Here is a 23,589-nt window from a genome sequence, read left to right on the forward strand (position 1 = left end):
TCATCACGTTTTAATGTTGTATTTGTTGTATTTTTTGCGCTTTGTTGCTTTCATTTTCAGAGTTGCTGTATGCCCTGTACCACCTGTCAGCAATTATAGATTCTAGGAGAGAAGAGTTAAAAGCAATTTTGTATTGTATATAAATGCAGAGTTTGATTTGGAAGTATTATATGTATAGTAACATTTTGTAAAGGTGTTGTTTGGTTATGTTTTGGTTTTGTTTTTCGTTTTGTTTTTGTCCTGTCTCCAGAAATCAGATCCATGCATGATGTTATTAAAGAGGAGGCATGTGTGTCTGATCTGGTACCTGAAATGAAAGTGTGTAGATAACTAATACCAATACCCCTGGAGACATGTCAGATTAGTATTACTGCATTCTTTTATTGTGGAGCTGAGTTTTGGGTTGGTTTCAATATGTTGATATTGGTTGAAAAATTTTTGTAAGCCCCTACATTTTTCCCTTCTTAGGTTAATATTATTTATGTATCCCCCTTTGATTATGTTGCATACTTCACAGAACCTAGACTTTTTACATTTAAATCCAAACGGCCTGATATTATGATTACATCAGAACAAATTACACTAAACCCTAAATCAATGATCACCATCAAGAATATCAATAGACAATCACATAAATAATGTATGACTCAATCCCTTCATTTAAAATGTTCCATAAAAATCACTGGTGTGAATTAGGTGGAGGTCAGTAACCACACTTTAATTTCTTAAACCTCTGTATATGACATTTTGGATCGCAGAAAAGTAGTCATGACAGTCAGAGAATGAATTGTTACAAACTGTGAAACTAAAGCTCAAATCTGATCTCTTCACTACTTTTTCCATGTCAGTATTAGTCAAGCCCGTTCTTTTATATCTCTGTTTTAAAATTGGCTGCTGGACTAATTAAAACTGAAGGTGACTATTCTCCATCATACTGCTGTGTGATTCATTGATCTGTCTGTTGCATTCTTCCTTCAGCAGTCTACTTCTGCTCATCTGACTGGTTTGTGTGAGTAGACAGACAGTGGCTTTATCAAAATATCAAAATGAAGTGCCTGTTATTGTTGACAGTTGGTGCAGATGCCAGCTGAAGCAGAAGAGAGAAGTTATCTTGCACCAATCATTCTACCACTCTAAACCACTGATACATTAAAATATTACTGTAGTTTCTCGACCTAAAGTGTGAGCGTTAAGTATCTATCTACAAAAGAAAAAATGGTCGGATAGTAGTAATAATCTGCTGAGTCGCTGCACCTCGTTTTGTGATTAGAATTAGAGAAAAGGCAAAAAACAAGAGCAAAAGTCATATACAATTCATGAAGCAGTTCACTCAAGTATGTTCTTAATTAAAAAGACTTCATTATAGGGGCCAGGTGTTCATGTGTCAACCCAGGTGCTATTAATAGCAGACAAAAAAACTTCAAGTTAAAAGAAGTTGTTATCCCAGATACTAAATAATAATTGATGAGCACTGTCAGTGAAGAAAAAGAAGCAGCAGGTTGGAAAAAGACAGCTACCTAAGCATAAGAAGTCAGGTGTATAACTATTCTTAAAAAATGCTGTAATAGGTAGGGAAAAAAGTTAAGCATAATAAACATTATTATCCCCTGCATTAAGCACCATGTAATAATACCTGTGAGTATCATTTGTGTATCATAATCTGCTGTTAAAAAGGTTCAAGGCCAAGTCTGCCAGAGCCCTAAAAAGCTTGTAACCCACTCAGACAATTAGTCTTTTTCCACAAGATCACAGACATGTTCGCCTCTCTTAAAGGGCAACCTAATTAGAGATTACTTAGTTCAGTCTTATTACATGTTAATGTGGCATTTCCTATGCAATTTGTCTTGCCCACTTACTGTACCTATGAATCTACTGAGATATAATTTGCACCCTAATTAAAGCAAACCCAAGGAACTGTGCACCGGAGATGTCCCATAGGTTACCAGGAAAGTCTAAAAGGTCGTAAACATTTTATTTTAAAAAAGAAAGACAGTGATAGTAACGCTTTATACAAACATGCCTCGAGAGACTGTTTTTCTTTTTTTTTCAGTCAATAAATTCCAGCAGAAATAAAAGTCTGTGCAACATCTAAAAACACTGTGTAACTATACAAGGTCTTAGTGATGATGCAACTACCAAACAATAATTCAAACATAGTTCCATGTTTTATTAATGATTAAAACTGGCAAGGTACCTATAAAGTCACTGCACCTCTAATTTATTCTACACACTCTCTAATATGATCTGTGGCATTCTACAGGTATTCATTATTAATTACAAGTGCAAGTTCTGTAGTATCTCAGTTGAAGCAGAGGGTGAAAGACTCTGGTCTACTGTCATTTCCCTACCTACATCTTGTTGTTGCCCCACAAATTGTTGCACAAACTGTTCTCTCTTTCAAGATAAAAATCCCACAGCCTGTCTGCCTTCACCCCCTCTTTACTCCTCCAGGCCATCACTAACCATCTATTCCATTTGTTCTGTAACCTTTTTTTTTTAAATACCTCTCTGTCTGCATCCTACCTGTCTGTACTCATTCACTTATCCATCTTTGCATGAAATCAAACCTTACCTGGGATCAGACCTTACCTTAACTTGCTGTTAATGTAAAAAAAAAAAAAAAAAAAAGCTAAAGCCCTGTGTTGCTTCTTTTATTTCTTTCCAAAAATCTTAACCTCTTACCAACATCTCAGTGGATTTTCTTATCACACCAAACCACAAAGAGTCCACTCTGCTCCACTTTCTTTCCCCCTGCCAGCAGAGGTACTCCAAACTGCTACAGCTGCCTTTCACTCCTCCGTCTTAAAGTCTCAGACTTGTGACCATGTCCTCAACGCTGAACTGCCAGGTACTCCTTACTGACACGGGCATCTCTGTGTCTGCAGTCAAGCTCACTAACTGACAGCTCCTATCACCATTACAAACCATGTCCGCTGACATTCACTCTGCCCATACATTACTAGTTACTGCATTTCAAATTTTCCTACTGTTGCTATGCCAACAATCCTCATCACGACCCTCTCTCCTTTGTTTCTCCTTTCAGTTTCTTTCCTTTGACATGCAGGTTGGAGCTAGCATCACCAGATAACCAAATGATGTCCCCTATCAATCCACCACTTTGAGGCCATCCCTCTGTCACTGCTGACAAAACTGCAACGACTCACAAACTGACACAAAATGACAAAACACGAAGTGTGATTGCAGACAATTGACCTTCAGTCGGGGTCTAAGCTGCATTCATTACCCTATCCACTAAGTATTCCAAACAGATTTTACTTTAAACAAGGACGGGATGAACAATTGGACTGGAACAATTGTTTTCACGACATGCATTGTCACAATGACAACAGTCAGGGGATCACCAAAGTCATTAGGAGTTATCATCTGGGAACCATCAATACTGTACCAAAACATGAGCCAATCTATCCAGTAGGTGGAGGGAACATCTGCAAATCACCAAAGATCTCAGTGCCATGGATAGCTGTACAATATTTCTCAGCAATCCATCTGGTATTTGTTGAAATAATTCAGTTTGGACCAACCAACCAACACTGAAAGAGCCATGCCACAAGCATAGCTAAAAATGCCAACATTATACCAAAGCCCAGACTGCTTGTTCTATCAAACCAACAGTCCAAAACACAAAAACATTCAATTAACAACAGAATAAAACAGAGTAAAGCAGCAAATCCTCAAATTTGAAGCTTTAAAACCGACCTATCCGTGTCTAGTACTCAATAAACTTGTTGACTGAATTAAAAATAAAATATTTGCATCTCTGCAAAAGCTACCTATGTGCTTTCATTCTTCATATCACAGCTTTATGCTAAATAGAAACAAAGAACATAATTCAAAACTACCCCTCCTTCTTAATTCCACAAACCAATGTATTTTGTGCTGTCTCTATCCATTTGCCTCCTCTTCATATTCTGTGTATTTAAGTGTGTTTGCACACGTACAGAATGACACATGATGATGAAGTATTGTTGGTCTGTTCATTAGTTTGAGCCAAATTTATTTTGGAAACAACCTGGTTCTGGTCTATTAAGGTACAAGAGGCATGAGGGCTTGCAAGCGCTACTATTGTTTACATGAGTGTGTACACTGCACACTGGCCAGGGCAAATTCCTGTTGGCATACTGCATGCTTTCTTGTCATCGGGTGGGTGTAGATAAACTGAGAAGAATTATCCTGTGTGTCTGTGTGTGTGTGTGTGTGTGTGTTTGTGCATGTATGTGTGACTCAATGTGATTTATGGGTTCGACTGGTGCAATTAAAGCAGGTTTGAATGTGGTATTGTTTTCTTTATTCTGCTGACAGTGAAACACTGCTCTTGGTGGAGATGAAGACAGCAAATGAGAACCATTTTTTTTTCTTTTTTCCCCCTTTTTAAATATGCCTTTGACCCAGCTCTGTCTATAGCTCTAGACAACTTTGCGAGATGCATCAGGCCTTAGAGAATGTCACAATAACAGACTTGATGCAGCCTTGAAAAACAACGAATAGTTCATTAAGGAAAACAAATCATGGCATTTTTAGCTACGTGCAGTTGATCACTGGAAGTCCCTGTGGTGATGGCCTTATTGAGCTCCAAGGAGAGATGGGGCTGCAGCTGGTAACACACCCCCTACCACTGAGCACCACTCCTACTCTCCTCTGGAATTTAATTTCTGTTTAATTTATCTCTGATGGTATTTTTGTTTTTAGGTCTGTGTTTTCCATCGTCCTAAGGGGAATGAGTATTCTGGGTCCCTGAAGTGATAATGATGGCTTGCTCACTGGTTCCTTTGTTCTGCAGCACAATGCCATACTGACAGACCAGACTAAGAGAACTGCTTTTGGAAATAGTTTTGAAGAGAGTTAAAGTTCAGGAATCCAGAAAACAAACAAACAGCTGCCGCTTACTTAACAGCATGCTAGAGTTGATGCCACCATTGTAGTTAATGTGTTAATAAGTTTGCGTTAACATGTTGAATATTCATATGCCAAAACATTGGCTGCATTTAAAGAAAGGTTCATCGAAAGGAAAACATTTTTGAATATCTGTTAATATTCATGTCAATCTACACAATGGCGAAGCTTTCAAGTTGTCACTCTAAAGTAAGAGGTAGCTTATGGGAAGCCCTTTTCACATGTTAAGACTGACAGGGTTAAAATTGAAGATAATTGCACTGCATTTATGACCAATCAAAACTTTAATTCATCTCTAATTACATTTTTACAAGTCAAAACTCAAAATTATGTTCTGACTAATCAGAATGTATGGAGCTGTATGGAGAATCTAACAAAGCATCTAGAGATGTCTACAATAAAACCTTTGCCTATCCAAGATTTACATTTCAGATATCTCCATTCAAATTATGTCAAGTCACAACTCAATTCAAGATACCTTCAGTGTAGTTCTGACTAATCATAACTCCAGTCTCTGATTATCTCCAATTAAAATTTTGACCAGTAGTATCTTCATTTCAGATATCCAAAAATGTAATTAAGATATGTTTAAATATGATGAATTAATGACATAGTATAGTCGAAACTATACTGACGATATCATTAATTAACATTTCACAATTCACACCTCCAGTGTTTCAAGTAAACGTTCCTTCAGTTCCTTCAGTAGTAAAAGTCTTCACCAAGCAGACAGAAAAGATAAGATGCTATATTAGCTGTGTCACATTGTCAGCTACTTCTTCTATTTTAAGCTACAATACACTTTATTCTATATACTTCTCACAAGCAGCAGAGAGATAGTAACCATAGACAAACCCAGCATAAACTGGTGGATGATGGGCTATCTTCTGCTGTTCAGCAGTTGAGCCTTAACAGGGGAGCCTGATGTGGGGGTCCCTTGGTATGGATATATGCTAATGTCCTCTACAGTGAGTGTATTCAAGCCTGCTGAGAACCAGGGAACCTGCAGCTGGTAAAAATGTAGTTTCACCATGGGTCAGCGGTTCTGGTCGTCAAATTTCGGAATTTAACAGTGGGGCAAGTTTAAGCCTTTACTCCACTGCCTGTGACATCCCCTAGGGTGGATTTGGTTGCCAGAGTCTGAGTGGCTCCTGGGAGGTTTAAACTTGCTTGGCCTGATTTCAAACCCCGGTTGGCCTGCCTCTGCACAAGCAGCACAGTCACCTGCTAATGCAGCATGGTGAAATGAGGCATTCTGTCACTAGTAGCCATAGAGAAAGAGCAAATAGACTGCTGAGGAGCAGTGTGAGTATTTGCACTTGATGAGCAAGGAGAGCGAATTGTTATCATGTTGAGTTTCACCACTGATACCCCTGGCATGATTTTGGAGGAGTAAGGCTCGGCAAATTACTACAGAGCTAACTTGGCAAATATTTTCACAATTTTATGCCACAGTCAGGCCCAAAAAAAGAAAAAGATTTTGCAATGACAGCAAAGTGTTTAGAAATGCTATGTAAAACTTTTCCTCCAAAAACAAATACACTGACTGTGACAGTAAATTAAAGCCACCTGCTAAATTATTTGTGACATGAATTTTTGGCGAGCATCCCCAGCTCCCACTCTCTCGTTTTTTTTTTGTCTGTGTTTGCTGCCAAAAAAAAAAAAAAAGAAAAAATGACAGGAGAAGACTCTTTGGTGTCTGTGTTTCTAAGTTTGATCTGTCTGGTTTTCAGACAGTGAGCAGTGCAGAGAATTGTGTTAGTCAAAGCATACACTGCAACTATCAGCGCTAAGCCCCGCTCAACCCAGTGCCTACCCTCTACTAGTTGTACTGTTTGAGCAGAGCTGATAACTTCACCATGATGGAAGTTGGAAATTGGTGTCCTTATTCTGCACTGGTGTGAAGAAAATCTCTCTCACCTCTCTGCTATACTTATTTTAATTTGTTTTTAGAAAATAAGTTCAGCTTTCAATAATAGATTAAAAGACTGATAGAAAGATAAAGAGAGATATTTTGCAGTACACATTGGCCTCCCTTCAGTCCAATAAAAATGAAAGCACCAATGAGACTGCATAGCCGTGCCAATCCTGAATTTTACCAGGCAGACGAACAATTGTTTGGATTAAAATCATTCGAAGTTGCAAAATGGTCTCACAGATCACAGTGTTTCAGCCCCTCTACTGGCAGTGTCATCGCACTTGGCACCTGATTCCACATATAACTAGTACTGCTGCTTCCCTGTCTCTCCTTAGCATTTGTCATCCTAAAAATGTACCAAGTAGAGCTACATTCCCACTACCTGTGAAACATGCTAATTTAAAAATAGTTCAAAAAAAAAAAAAAAAAAAAAAAGAACACCCCTGGAACATAGATTGTATTTCAGTATTAGCCATTTAAATGTGGACACAGCCATCTTTCCCTGAATAAATTAAGTTTAAAACAATTAAATACAACTGCCAGCAGGTAAAAAGAATATAATGAGACAAAGCTGCTTACACCGAATGTGTTGTTTGATGGTGTTTGTGTGTGTCTATTGTTCATGCACTAAGTAGGCAGCATTGTACATGTGTGTGTTTGTTTTTGTGTACAGCCATGGACAGAAAAATATTGGCCAACACTTTCCCAGTAAAAGATCTACAGAATATATAATGCCAGAAGGAAAAAGCATGTGCACGCACACACACACGTTTGCAGTTTGGTATCAGCACTCTTGGGGGGAGCATATGTTTAAGCTTTGTTTTTAACAGGAGGCCTCCTTGACATATCTTTTCTCTTCCTACAGTAAACGAATGCTGACATATAAATGTGCTGTCATCAGATGAACATTTTAATTCTGTTTCTAGTTAATTCAAAATTTCCCCACATAGTCCAATAGGAAAACCTATTTTTCCCCACAGTTTACTGTTAGATCTGAATGCACCAGTGTGTTGCAGCAACATTATTTCCAAACACTATGAGAGTTTATTTGGAGGACTCCAAACAAGTATGTATCACAAAGAGCATATGCTGTGTCAACGGACGCAGGAAATACCTTCAATCAGTATTTCAGTTTTGTTCTCCTATCACACATTACCAGGAACTAGTAATGATTCTGCTAGCTGGACACACATTTTCATTTACAAGACGGGTTACACATCATACGCCTGCATGTTTACGCTTTAGTAATTTAGAGGAAAATAAGCAGCAACAGTTACCGTAGCTACAGAAAACATTCCACCCTGAGTGTGACCACTGCAGTGGCTGAGATTGCATTGTGCATATCTACACCTTCCAACTGGCACTTCTTTAAAGTGAAAGATATCATAGTGTGAAAATACATGAAGCTCCTAAGATATGACTATTGCGTATACAAAAGAACACACCGTGGGCCCTGCTATGCTGTGCAGACAATGACAAACATACCACAGGTGGACTCAATTGTTATTGGAAAATCTGTAAAGTATAAATGCAGTCCGATGCAACACCTTTGCAACAATGCCACATTTTTAAAGCTTTTGAAGTTTCTTTCTTTTCCCTTTTTTTATACTGTCAGAGAAATGTTTGATTCACATTATAGTCACTTTTACGGCTACAGTTTGTAGTGTTGTATTTTTGTGCAGTGCATTGTATTAGCAGTGCACGACAACTAACAATTGTTTTCCTTTCCATTTTGTGCAATAGTACAAAACCCAAACATATTTAACATAGAATGATTTAAGACAGACAAAAGCAGCTCTGGGGATGTCAGTGTCAGTCCAACAGCAGATCAAAGATTTCACTTTTCCAGTGAACCATCTCTGAGGAATGGATGAAAGGATGAAATGGTCTGTATATACTGGTAAAAAAAATTCACACAGAGATTCATAGTTCCCAGATGATGTAGCCTAAGGACTTTTTGGAGTGAAATGCCTCAAGGACCATTAGATGAATTGCCGTGAAATTTGGTACAGTCATACCCCTTTGGGACATAAGCGTGTGGTGCAAAATTTGTCAAATACTTTGGCTTTTGAATACACATGCAAAACTTGACATTCTGATCATCCTAAGCTGTACCTTTTGTTCAGAGGTAATTAATGAAGTAAAATAAGTTGTTAGACTTTTAACACCCTAAACTAAGATGGTGAACATGTGTTCCGTCTCATTTCAGATACTTGCAAACTAAACTTCCATGTGTTAACTTACTTGCATAGCACGTTAAATAAAACACGGCTGCTCTCCATTTATCGGAAATGACAATCGCCACAGTTAGATATCTAGCTAGCATTTGTATTATCGTTCACAGTACCAAATCTTTATAGGCTGCTAAATTAACCCAGTAAACGTATTGATGGCTTCTATCCGACAACAGTGATACTGTCTAGACATGTATAACTTAAATGTGTCGTGCTCAACATTGCAACCATCACAACAGCTGCAGCTTTGTCAGCTGCCAGTTTCACTGATTGAGGATGGCCGATCACTTGTGAATTGTTTCAGACCAATTTAACCTGTGTTTAAAGCCCTGCACTTTTCCTATCATTCTGTTGTGACATGCACTGCCTCTTGCTTTTTAATCCTACTCTTTTTGTGGCAACACAAAGCATTAGTATGTCTCTTAACGTGAAGCCATGGAAGAAAGGGACTCTATATTTAATGTGCTGTAAAAAGGGATCAGATGATCGGTGTCAGAGGATGGGAGGCCCCCGCACTGTCAAGCCTATTTTCACTTCATCTCAGTTCAGCGATTTATCAAATTACAGCCTGTTTCTAGGAGCTGACAGGGGAGATTACCAATACATGAAGAGGAGACCCACGATTCCTGTCCTTCTACCTGTCTTACACTCAGGCATCCATTCTTAAAGAGTTCAATCCAAATCTTGAAAGTGTATGTATGTGACACGCCTGTGTACAGTACATGTATGCGTGTGTGTGTATTTGTGTATGGGGCCATGTCTGAATGTGCTAGTGGATGTGTTTTCTTGTGATTGCATTTTGGTGAGGTGAGATGTAATGTGGGAGAGGCTCTGGCAGCTCCATTATCTGGGTGGTGTCAGCCTGTCTGCAAGTGCACGCTTTCTTTCTTTGGGCCCACTCTCCCATTCAAACATTTATTTGCTGCTCTGACATACCCTGTCAAGCCCCTTCTGCCTCTCTGTCAGTGAGCTGGGCTTACTGTACTGCTAACTCTGCAGCTTCAAGGCTCCCTGCACTATTTTGTGACCCCTTTGCGGCGAGCGTTTTGCAACGTTGACAAAATATAAGCTAGTATTCTTTACTTTTTCCCAAATCATGCAACATTTTTTACATATGACAAGCTTAATATCCTACGAATGCAATTTGTAATACAGTTTTTGTTCACGCTACCTGTCTAAAAATAATGTTTAGTGTTTGTGTAAGGGAAGTAGAGGTGGAAATAAGAGCACATCAAGTGCAGCTAATTTTGCTATTTTGATGAGTGAGTAACTGTGGTTTGAATCCAATAAGTGCTTGTTTTCTGCCTGAGCGCTAGCTGACGTCCACAGTGACTCAGCATTTGATTAAGTCAGTAATTGGGGGCAAAGTGTAAATAGATTACTGATTCAATTAACCCTCTTACAGTAGGCAGTTCAGATCACAGACAGACATTTAACCTCTCCATTGAAAGCCTCACAAACCTGCAGATAGCCCTGGAATACAGATGGATGACCAAAAGCTTCCGCAGTGGACAGGAGAAATACTATCTGGTGCACATGGCAGCTCAATTAAAAGTGTTAAATGTGGAAATAATTCTGGGTGCCATTTTGCCTCCCGCCTGAGTGGAAGCAGCAGCAGAGGGATGTCATTTTACTTATGCAGTAAATGAGAGAACGATTAAGTGACTCTGGAAGCCGAAACAACCTGCTGTGTGGCTTGCAAAATGAGTCAGGAGCCCGACACCGGCCAGTGGTGGCTTTCTGATAAAGCATTTTTTCAACCTGGCAGTTGGCTAACTGAAACAGTTAGCACCTTTCATTTGAAATTACTATTATTGATGGCCAGAATAGGTGTGGATATTAACACCAGGAAAGGTCAGAGTCCCTGTTCCTTACAGACAATTCTTGTACTACCACCTTAAAATTTACATCCAGGTCACTGTGTTTTAGGGAACTAAAGTGCTTTAATATAATATTGTGACAGATATTGCAGCCTTTACTGAATCGATTAAATGTAATGTATGTATTACCATACATTGGCATGGACATTAATATTAACCCAGATTCAACCAGACCTCTAGTGACATCAGCCTGTTGACTTTTGTCTTTCCTTCAGATTTAAATGCATTGATAAATATTGATCTAACTACCATAAAATGTGGTACAAACATCCACGTCCCCCTGAGGATGAATTCTATCTGGCTTTGGTGTTCCTCCAACTGTTCATCTATGCATGGCAATGCATGTGAAAGTCAGACATTTCACTTTCAGCCTTGCTACATACAGTGCACACTACAAATAATTGACAAGATCCATCGTTGACAATTAAAAAAAAAAAAAATTGCCAACGATATATATATATATATATATATATATATATCTTTAACAATTCCAACAAGATTCTTGATTCTTCATCCTGTCTGAAACACAAAAGATTTGCCTTAACGGCTGTGTGTTGATTTTTTTTTTTTCTTTTTTTTTTTAAATCACAGGATTTCCAAGAGTGAGCTCTGGATCCAGAGAATAATCTCTTCTGTTCTTTCCATTTCTCTCCCACCACCCTCCCACTTTTTTCATTCATTTCTCACTACCTCCCTCCATCTTCCTCCTGGCTCCAAAAGAAATCTGCTTCAAACCATCTGTCTCCCAGCGCAACACATGCCTCTTCTAGTCACTAGAGAGAAGTAAAAGAGCATGTGGGGACACAATAGACTCATTACAGGAGCAAATTCTTCCTTCTTCCTCTCCTTGCCCTCCTCCCTTCATCCATCCAGATGCCAGAGCTCTACAAGTCGGATGTTGTCAGTACACGGTTGCATTGTGGGATAAAGAGAACCAGCTGGGGACGACTGAGTAGATGTAACTACAGTGGCACACAAGGAAATTAAACAGTACAGCACTAATAAGAAACATAAGCACTGGTAATGTAAACAGTGAAACTATGAAAAATAGTGTTTTACTGTGGGTCCCAAAAAGCAGTTTTCACTTTTATTCCTCTATTCCTCACTTCTTGTGTAGCACCAGTTATGCATGCAGTATGCAAGCATGTGTGTGTTCCCTCATTCCTTATTTCAGAAGTATTTGCTCTCTCACCACGGCTCCTCTGCTCGGCTGGTGGAATTCAGAGACCTAGGCGAGCCGGCCAGAGATCTCAGCGGGACGTTTGGACTCTGTGATGGAGGATGAAGCCTATGTGATACAAACCATGGGGCCTGCATGCATGAATACAGACTCTACAGAGACATGGTGTGTGCAGACTAGTTTGTTTCGAATGTGATTGTTCTTGGGTGGTGGGGTCCTACTGTTTTCCATATAAAGCCTGTAACACTCTGGTGGCCTCAATGGCCCAAACGAGTGTCTGGGGGCATCCCAGCAGAGGCAACTTTTAACAGTTCTTCATTATACAACTGATAAAAGACAGATGTGTATGAATGAGTGATATACTCTTAGTGGGTGCCTCTGGTGTGTTGCAGCAGATACACAAGTGTACTGAACAGTTTTCAACCTTATTATTCTACAATTAAACAACAGGCGTTTGCAAGTTGTCCTGGATTGACACAAGACACAATAGATACACACCTCACGTCAGCGTATAAGGACAACAGCAGTCATTTGCTTTGTTCCAGAATTATGACTCAGACGATGTGTGTTTGCTACAGAATGATAATTTTCATGCAGTTTTGAAAAAATACTGACATTAATCCAAAAGGTGAGTCAGTCCTAAATCAGCCATTTAGAAATGTTCTGCCATTATGCAAACTGTGATGATATGACAGCTCCCCAACCTAAACCACAAAGGAACATGTTCAATGGAGTCTTTATCGATGAGTAAATTATGTGGAATGGCTGCTAAGATCACTTAATGATCCCAGTGCATTTTACATGCAGTTGCACCAAGCATTAACCTGTATTTTCCCTTATCCACATAACATCTCCAGATACAGACTGAATTTGAATGCCAAATGTGAACTGGGTACAAGGTTCTGATGCTGCTGCTGTCAGCTGGAAGGGAGCTGTCCAAAGTACCAATTCCTATCTACACCAACACTAATATTCACCACAAGCAGAAAGCTCCAGACACTGATTCACCCTTACTCTTGATTCCACCAGTTTGAAGGTTATACTTTGTGTTAATTTCTCCTGGTTGCTGAGCTTTGAGTGAAGCTCCTTTGTCTAACTTAACTTAATGACAACATAAACGGTGGATATAAGGTGATGGTCACCAAAGACAATCTAGACTCCCCTGTTGGCTGAAGTCTTTTCTGTTTTGTCACATCGAAAGTCCACTGTCTTTATCTTCACTTGGGTTCTTACCTGACTACTGTTCACATAACGGGCAGTGAGCTATTTTCATTAGAAGAAGCCTAATTATACACACATCGCATCACATGTGGATTCAAGGCTTATAGAAACTGGCATCAATGAAAAGAGCAACACCTGCACAATGGACACCTACATGTGATGTGTGATAACTGTTCACACAGTTTATTAAAACAGTCAGCCAAAAGCTCAAAAAGCACAAATAAAGCATATCTTCACATATAACCTGCTGGCACCATAAAGTCCTGCAGCTCACAGGCCCAGCCTGTGAATCATGCCCGAGCTGATTTTATTGTCGGCAATTTTGATTGATCACTGTAATCTCATTAAGAAAAAAGAAAATCATTCTTATTCAGTCTCTAAACTTGCCTCTCTTACCATTTCCTATTTGTACTCTGTGTGGCCAACGGGGAAGCCGCTGAATGTACTACAGAGAGGATATTTGAGGAAACTCCCCGTTGCTGCCATTGCCACTGGTGGCTACCTAGCAACAAAACCTCTGCCAAAATGTCTCTTTCCACTTACAAACAAAGAAAAGCTGGTGATGGAAACAAACTGTTTTGCAGAGAGCTGACAGATAAATAAATGCCTGTGCCAACTGGTAAGAAGCCCATTTCTTCACTAAATGACAATGTTTCTGCGAGAAAGAAACTGACTATATTCCTCTGGAAGGACACACAATTGGTGGAATAATTCCCTAGAAGGGTGTTTAATTTTTCAAGAAAATGAAAAATGCACTTGGAGCAGAAAAAAACATGACAGTAACAGACAATGTTTCTCTTTCTCACTCTGGTTAGACCTCTGGTTGAGAAAGGGCAGAACTATGCCGGGATCTATATGAAATTCAACGTCATAATTGGAAAGATGTCACGGATCCAACAGGAAAGCGAGCAAGATGTCAATCTACAAGAATCTGTACATGCCCACACGCTCCTGAGAAGAGGTCTAATAAGGAAAAACACCTGTGTGGGTGAGGTGCTGGTGTGTTGGGACTTTAATCAAAGTATTAATACAATGAGGATAGAAAGAACGCCAATTTATAAAGCTATAACAAGGAAACATTCTGTTCACAATATGTCAGATGTGAGTTAAAGATAGGAAAAGATAGGGTAAACTTGATTTGGATCCACATATCTTCCATTTCTATTTGTAGGGATGCATGCATTGCACAGCGCAGCGACAGTGTTGAGGAGGAACTTGAAATGCTCCCAAACCATTTTAAAAGCCAGCATCCAAACTAAAGATGATGAACATTTTGGCAAAGAAACAACAAAGGAGATTGCTGATGAGGTGATGGCAAGACAATATGCAGTACATAAAAAACCTATTAAACTAAATTCACAATATTGAGCTTCCTGTACCTTTTAAAAGCGCTAGACGGTGACACATAGTTCTCAGTGCAGACATGCTGTAGATAGCAATTTAAACCACAGCAGCCCTCCGTAATAATTTCTCTTTTCCCCTTTTGGGAACATTTGGTCTACAGTACGGTAATAAGAGACACGATGGTGAAAATGTGTTATAGAAATGCAGCACATGTACAGGAAAGGCCAAAAAATGTGCAGAGAAACACAAATGCTGTCATACACATTCGTCTTACATGCCTCAAATTTCTGTGCTTCTAGGATGTGAGTAAGATGATTGTGCACCTGTGAAAGTGATTCAGCACTGCTGAATCATCCGTCACTGCGACCATGAATATTGCAATTAGGAGAAGACAGATCTACAGACTCTGTCTGTTAGTCCCCACTCTGCGGTCTCGAGCAATGTCCTACCTACCAAGGCCTGTGTTAATCCATACATGGACTGCATAGATATTGCTAATGTACACATTGAGCTATAGTAATCATGAAGTAACCCAGTTTTGAATGACAGGTTCCCTGTTATCAACACTGTTTATATATAACACTTAAATAACTGAAACCAACTGAAAGCTTTCCAAAGCTGTTTTGCTGTAATAAATGAAGCAAAGTTGAAAAGTTCTCATTTAATTAAAGGTGCACTTAAAGGTATTTCCAGTAAATGTTGTGTTGGAGTTTGTGCTATCCCAAATTTACACCAATAACACCAAGGCTTTAACTTTTACTGCAAAAAGGTCCCAAATATCATCTATAGCTATAGCTTGATTACTACTACTAATAAAATATATCAGTCAACCCCTAACTCCAATCAAATACACATATCTCCAGGCTTCTTTCACATGAAAAGAAATTTCACAATCCAGACAGACACATGGCCACACATGATCCACTCTGCACAACTTGGACAAACCTTGGAGGTGCCAATTGCAACTGAAACCACAGTGTGAAATCAATACCACTGCTGGTGTGACATGAAACCCACCTCATCCTTTGAAATCTGCATCCAGTGTACATTCAGCTTGGCTCAATTATCACAAAGATATGGTGAATTAGACAAAATTGTTGCTGCAGAGAAATGCTGCTGCAAAGACTATGAAGATGAGCCCCAATTAAAGACTGGCATTTTCTGTGTTCTCAGCTGTTTGATCTCAATATGTGAACCTCCTATTTTCAGCAGAGAAAAACCCAACATTGCCCACCGAAACAGGAAGAGCAGTTACATGACTAAAGTCAGCATGATTTCTGACACCCGTAGCAAAGACAAGCTGCTCCCCACTTGTCATGTTTCATTATGAATCCTGGAGGATTAAAGAAGATTCAGGCACATCATATAAGCCCGTTAACTTCCGCACTGTTTCACAGGAAAAGACTGGTATGTCCTGGAATCAGTTTCTTTGTCTAAAACGAGGTGCACCACTGAATAAAAGACTAGAGTTAAAAGCTCGAGTTTAGGCTTCTAATGATGCAATTCTACAATAAAGCAGTAACTCCATGCACTTCCAGTAAACACAATGTATGCTGATTCAGTGGTAAATACGTAAAACCAATTTCATACTATACATTTCTAACAGGAAATTGTGGTTTAAGTCAGTTGACATCAGATGCTATTTTAAGTCATGAAGTTTCAAAACATTTCCATGGTAGGTTTATTTACAGAGCCAATTAGCTGAACCAACCGAGCTCTTCATGATTAGACATGAGCAGATGGGGAAAGTCAAAATTATTCTGGATGACTTTAAATGTTGTAAGACAAACACAACCTATGGGGCCACACAAGGTTCTATTTTAGGTCCTTTTTAGCCTCAATAACCTACCACTTGGCAATGTCATCTAAAAGTATAAGATTAAGGGTCATAGCTACACAGATGACACCCAGCTACACACTTCAGTATCTGACGATTTTAGCCCTAATGATAGGTTAGTGTAAGGTTTATATGGCATATGTCAACTTCTTATGGCTGAATCAAGGCAAGAATCATGGGTCTGTGCACCTTCAGTCATTAGCCCTCCACACCAAGATCCAGGTCAAAAACCTGACCTCAGTTTTTAAGCTCACGTTAGAAGTGTCACCAAGTGTCATCTTAGAAACATTGCTAAGGTTAGACCAGCTTAGACAGGTTAGTTTCTCTCTCAGGCTGAAAAACTAATGCATGCTTTTATAACCTGTAGGCTTGACTATTGAAGTGCTCTCTTATTTGGTCGACCTAAAAAAAAAGCTGTCCCTAAAACTTGCTCAGAATGCAGCAGTCCGAGTAGTGACAAAGGCAGAGAGCACATTTACCACACACTGGTTACCTAAAAGTTTTAGAACTAATTTTAAGATTTTCTTACAAGTTTTTGAATCACGAAATGGACTGGCACCACTGTCTCTTTCAGACATGCTTTTTAGATATGCACCCATCAGATCCCTCAGATCCCTCTACAGCTGGCCTCCTAGATGCACCGAGGATTTCAACAAAAACACGAGGACTCAGCCTTTAGCCACTGTGGCTCCAGTCTGCCTGAGGATCTGAGGGACTGCATCTCAGTGGACATTTTTAAAAGAAACCTTAAGAGATATCTTTTGGGCTGTATGTTTACATCAAAGTTAGTATATAAATAAAGTTAAGACCTTCCACGTATTCATGCACTTCACTGATCAAAAAACACAACTGTAAGCGTTTATAATCCCTGTGATTTTGATAATATTGCTTTTGAGAAAAGAAAGTGACAACTGATATTGAGGCAATTCATAGATTTTTACACTTTTTTCTTTTATTTTCTCTGAACTGGATTGAGGGTAAATTTTAAAGGCAAAATCTGTGGTTCAAAATTAAAATACAATTAAAACTTTTCTACTGTCAATCACAAAAATGACTGATAGGTTTTCAACAATAATATATGCACCACCACCGAACAGGTACCAAATCGAAGTAGTCAGTGTTTTCTGATGCAGATGCTGCTGCTGAAATTTACATGTGGTATAATTCCTGAATTAATTGCAATTCAAATGTGAACAAATGTGTCTTCTACCTTTGCTCTTTAAGATGATGTTAGCCATTTTAAAGTTCAACTGAAATCACATTTAGGCATCCCTTTTGCAGTCAAAAAATAATGTCGGCATGTTTTTATTTTAATGGAGGAAAGAAAAAACCATAAATATATAATATTTACATTTTCCCTTTTGATTTCTGTTGTGTGTGTGTTGTTCTTTCAAGAAAGACAGCACATGTAGTTTACAGAGCAGATATTTATCATGTAGCAGAAAACAAACATGAAAATTAATTTCATTTGGATTTAAACATATGTAAAGACCAAATTCTGACTTTGATTTTGACACCTGAGTCACACTGGCAGCTCACATTAACATTCTGTACTATACTGTGAACTTGCAATGCCTTTGGCTTATGGGGTATCCTCACTGAACATTATCCCCTGCTCATCTCATCTTTCCTCAAATGAGCTCTCAAATGAGACTGGTGAGACACATTACTGAATTCTACATCCTCATCTGACCATCTTTGTAGATTTGTGTGTGTGAGTGTGTGTGTGTATGAGAAGAGAACAAGAGGTCAGTGATTCTACCTGTGGCGGAAGAGCACCAAGAGACACTAAAAGAAAGAAGGAAGAACAAATGAACATGACAACTTCTTCCTCTTGAAACAATGGCAGATAAAAGAAATTATTCAGGAGCAATTTAACCACCTTACAGACCTGAGGCAAGCAAAACAAAACAACTTAGCCAGCCAGTAAGAATTAGAGATGTAGACTCATGAATAAATGATCCTCAGATCTCCAATTTGACATAAAAAAAAAATACACACTGGGCCCACCATCAAAAGCGCTCCATCTCTGCCAGTGAGTTGTCACTGCAAAGGTAATAACTTTCTATTCCTCTCTCTACTTCCCTCCCTGTCTCTCTCCATTCATTTTTCATGCAACACAATGTAATTACATTCCTCTGCCACTGAATTCAGGGTAGCAACGTTTGATACCGACACACCCGGCTCACAGACGTCCTGTGGGTGTCAAGACATCAGAAAGCTGTGGAAGTCAACCACCTGCTGGGTGCACCCCCGCACGTCGCTGCTTGATCGGCAAAACCAATCCCGCACGATTTCAGACATGTAGTAATAGAGACAATCAAAGTCCCATGTCTCGAAAAGACACAGTCTTCCTCATGATGTAAAAGCTGTCGTGGACTTTGCACCCATCAGTTCTGGTGACAAGTGCACTGATGCAGATACTGCCAGATGGAAGCCTGAGGTTAACATCTGGGCTTCTAAGTAAATTCTTCTTGTGAAGATTGTTTCTTTGTTTTACCAGCCCCACTGAATTTTCATGCTCTGTTAAAGCAAAGTGATTGGTATGAATGAATGTATGAAACATTATAAAGTTTATTATGTTTCTACATAATACTGACATGGGTTAAAGCGTTGTCATTCACCGATTTGTGAAACCCATCAGACCAAAGTACCTGACCTGTTTCTCTGTCCCTCTCTGAATCACTCGTCTCCCATTAAACTGAAAAAAACTCTGACATTATTTTACTTGTTCTCTGCTGCAAAAACAAAAATTCAAAAAGGAAAAACATGCAATATAGTTTTTTTCAATACTGATATGAACTAGAGGGTGACCAAAAGCTTAGCACTCACCTCCTGATATATCAGTACAGAAATACCAAAGATATGATTTGAAACAGTGTCACCTGGTAAATTACACAATCCTTGATTCCAAATTTACCACAGCATGTGCGCGCACACACACACACAAACACAAACACACAGCTCCATAAATTTGTAGAGTGAAAAACAGAGCGAAAATATTCATTTAAAAAGTAAATGTTATATTTTGACAGACTGAATGGTAATGACAGTAGCCTGCTAGAATTATGAGCTGGGTGCTCACAACTTTATTAGAACTGGTATCATTAAACCAGCAAGGTTTTAAAAAAAATACTGTATTTTTGTACAAATATTGTTATGTAAAGTAATGCATACATTTCTTTAATAAGCTAATTACATAAATAAACATTTTTTGATAAGGATCCCTTAAATTTGGTTACCAAATAATCAGAGCCAAAATAAGTACTGAGAGTAACGTGTCTGTGAATGTTCTCATTCATCCAGGTCATAGTGACTGAGAGTAACATTTTACAGTTGCAAAACTGTACTAGTAAGTGCTCCCTGGTGGACAAACTCTACAACTGCAGATGCACATGTCAATTGCGATAAGCTAAAATTGGCTGGAAATACATTATTCATGCCCATTAATCAACCAATGTATTGGCTGAAATCTAGAAGTGACCCTACAGTTTTTAATCCCAAAATGTAGTTATGTTTATGTGCAGTACGTATGTTTAAATAAAGCCATGAGGTTAAAAAAAAATGGTAAGATATTCAGAGATCAAAGATACAGTTGTTAAGTTTAGGTATGAGATCATTGTGGTTCAGTCACACTGCTTTCTCCTCATCCACTGCAGGTCTGTTCCCTTACATCCTAAGCTCCACAACCAACACAGGTACACTTTCACGTGAAAAAGCTGCGGCCTGTATGAATGACCCACTCTGAGATTAGGTCTCACACACGTGAGACTCCTATATATTGCGGTGTTAAAAAGGGTGACCAAGGCATGAATAAATAAGTGGCTGCATAACCAAGGATCTGACAACAACATGATGTACTGTCGACTCGCAGCTCTTGGCCACATCTTGGGTAACTGGTTTGACATAGGGACACTGCAGGTCACTGACTTTGGTGTAAAATAGACCCACGCACACACCAGCCGTCTGTTGGAAAATGGAAGTTTAACACAGGTCCTGATTGTAATCGGAGTATTAATCGCCTCTGTCACCGAAAACCTGTGTTACCCACAAGGCATCACACTGAGGAAAGATAATTTAGCCAGTGAACAAGCTGTCACATGTATCAGAGACAGATTTACTTTCACATTTACCATTCAGGTGAAGCACGTATATGTTTGTGTCATTCAGACTGCATTCTTTTATGTTCTCGTGTTTGCATGTAAAATTGATTAGAAATTCATGCAATACGTATCAGTCAGAAAAGGATAACACATGTACATGCTATCATGAAGTTGTCAACATCAATTCAGAGTGTTTCACTGTACCTACAGTAAATAATTAGCCTGAATTCAACCGGTGGAGCTACACACCACAGGTGTGGCCTGACACTCGCTGCCTTTGACCCGTGGAGCTGTACCGCCAACCTCAATGCAGCAGAGAAATGAATCAAGACAACTGCTGTGGTAAACACACTACTGCTGAATTAGTATTATCTAAATAGAATCGCCTTTTCTTCTTGGCCTGGATAAGACAAGTTTAGCACCATGGCACAATTAACATAGTGGCCTCCAGCTGAATGTGAGAGAAAGTAAGACAGAGATAAAACATGAGAGAAAGAAAGAAAGACTGAGACAGAGCAGCAATAAGCCCACAAATCAACTTTATGCATTCATGCCTCCTGGTTAGCAGCGCACAACAAGCTCAGATGCATCATGCTTCAATATGAATAAAATATATTCAATGCTTTCTTTGATTTTGCAGTAAAATAACCCATTTCAGTCAGGCAACTTACAGTGAACAAGGAGATGTATTATACGCAAACACAGGAAGTATAGAAATAATTTGGCAGCCAGGCTCTGACCTCATCACCACCCACATGCATACAACAAGCTCAACCTCTGCAGCCATCGCTCTGTCTGCCTTTTCAGTCACAACTCCACATGGTAAGATCTCAAAAAGTACATCTTAGTGAAGTGAGTCCATTTTCATTTTATACATTTTAATAACAGCACATAAAAATGAATGCAACTGCCAAAACCAGTGTGCAAAAGCCAATAAGTGTAGCATAGCATGTCAATCATCTGAGTGATGTTTATTTAAAAGCACTGTTGCTGTTTCACTGCTGAGGCGTAAATGTTACACCATGTTGGCTGCAGAGTATGAAGTTACTGATTCAAAAATAAATGATAGTTTAGAACCAGAACAATCCTTTATTTGATTTAAGATTCAACCCTAAACTGGGTATACCAGAGTTCAATTCAGTCATTAAAAAAGGTATCCTGTGGAGGTTTCTTCTGAACAAATAAGTCACATCTACATTCAGTGTTACTCAACTAAACATACTGTGCATACCCTCAAGGTCTAACAAACACATTTCCTTCCTCACTTATCATATTAAATGCATATATCAATACTTCTTGACATCAGTGAATGTGAAAACACAAAGTGATAATATTTTAGGCCATATTGACTAGTCCAAGCAAATGGCACAGATTTATCTAAATATGATGAATATTTACTCAAGTGGCCAAACAATCCTGTTGTTTTGAGCTGAAATATTTATCCCTTATACCCATTTATATATCAGGTCTGTGAAGAAAATATGAATATGACCATGAAGCCAATATTACTGTTGTGAATGGACTGCTACCAGTCAACAGTCACGTCTACATCCCTGTAGCAAAAATATACATCACCCTCTATAGAAAGCTTGGAAAAATAAAACACAACACAACAAAGACAACAACTGCTAAGGGGGGAATATACCATAAAAAAACAATTCAATGCACAATGACACAACAGACACATTGCATTTCACCACAATGTGAATAAACAAACACAAGAATACACATTCCACACGAAAACATGTGAAAATCAGCTCAACCACTACAATAATTGAATGTACAGTGAATGTCGCTGGCAATACTAAAACCAAAAACTGCACATATATTATCGAAGGCAAAAAAAATATTAACCAAGTAAGACGTCGCCAAACAAGCACGTGTGATATAAAAATATAATCCAGGAATGACATATCAAACACACAGGAAAAACGGTAGCAAGTAGCTACTTACCTTTTTTGAAATTAGCTATGATTCTTAGCAGAAAGCCGACAACTGGAAACGCCACAGTTTGTGATGACAAAAGGCCGAAACAACAGATGAGCTCCGGGATTAAGACAATGACGGTGTCAAACAGGATAATTCCCGCAGAAAGTCGCTCGAAAGTAACACAATGAAACACTTTGAAAGTTAACTTAAAATAAAATAAAATAAAACGCGACGTGGGATGCAGCAGTGATGGCAACAGGTGTTTCCATTAGTGTTCAGACACGTGAACTTCACAGGTGGACCACAGCAGCGTGTCAGAGCAAATGAGCGGAGGCGAGGCGCACCTTTTTCAATATGGCGGCCTTTATTTCACCTGCACCAGGTGAAATAAATAAATTTTTGATTTACTGTAATTTGCAGCTTATTTGAGTGTGAGACTCCAGTTTTCTGCCTCAACTGGTATGTAGCTACAGCATATCATATGGAAGCCCAAAGTGGACAATATTTTAATTGTAAATAATTGTTATAATATGGTTAAATGTACACAAAACATAATAAAACCATGATATTGTGGGGGAAAAGTAAGCTGATTGTTATGAAATAATGAAAGAAAATTAAATGCTATTTTACAATGCTTATTTGAGGCAATTGCAGGTCATTTTTTATTTTTATTTTACCAGTGTTTATCTTAAAATATTTTTATTCCACAATGCCGTTTTTCTCAGTCCCATTTCTATGATACCACTCTTCAAAGTTTTTGTCTGTAAGTCAAGACAAACAGGAGAGAGCCAGTTATATTACTGGCTGTTGCTTCAATCGGAATGAGCAAACATCTCTGGACTTTCATTTTTGAATAGGAATCTATACTTAATACAATGTTTTATGCAGAGTTGTATTGTGTTATTGAGTCAGAAATCTGTGGCAGTTATTAGTTTTTTCCTAAAATAAACCTGTCAAAACTGTGTCAACTGCAAAACAGACTGAATACACTGTAAATCTGAATTATGATATTCAAAGAGGTGACAAGAAAGG

This window comes from Toxotes jaculatrix, chromosome 16 (assembly GCF_017976425.1).
Source record: "Toxotes jaculatrix isolate fToxJac2 chromosome 16, fToxJac2.pri, whole genome shotgun sequence".
In the NCBI taxonomy this organism is placed as follows: domain Eukaryota; kingdom Metazoa; phylum Chordata; class Actinopteri; family Toxotidae; genus Toxotes; species Toxotes jaculatrix.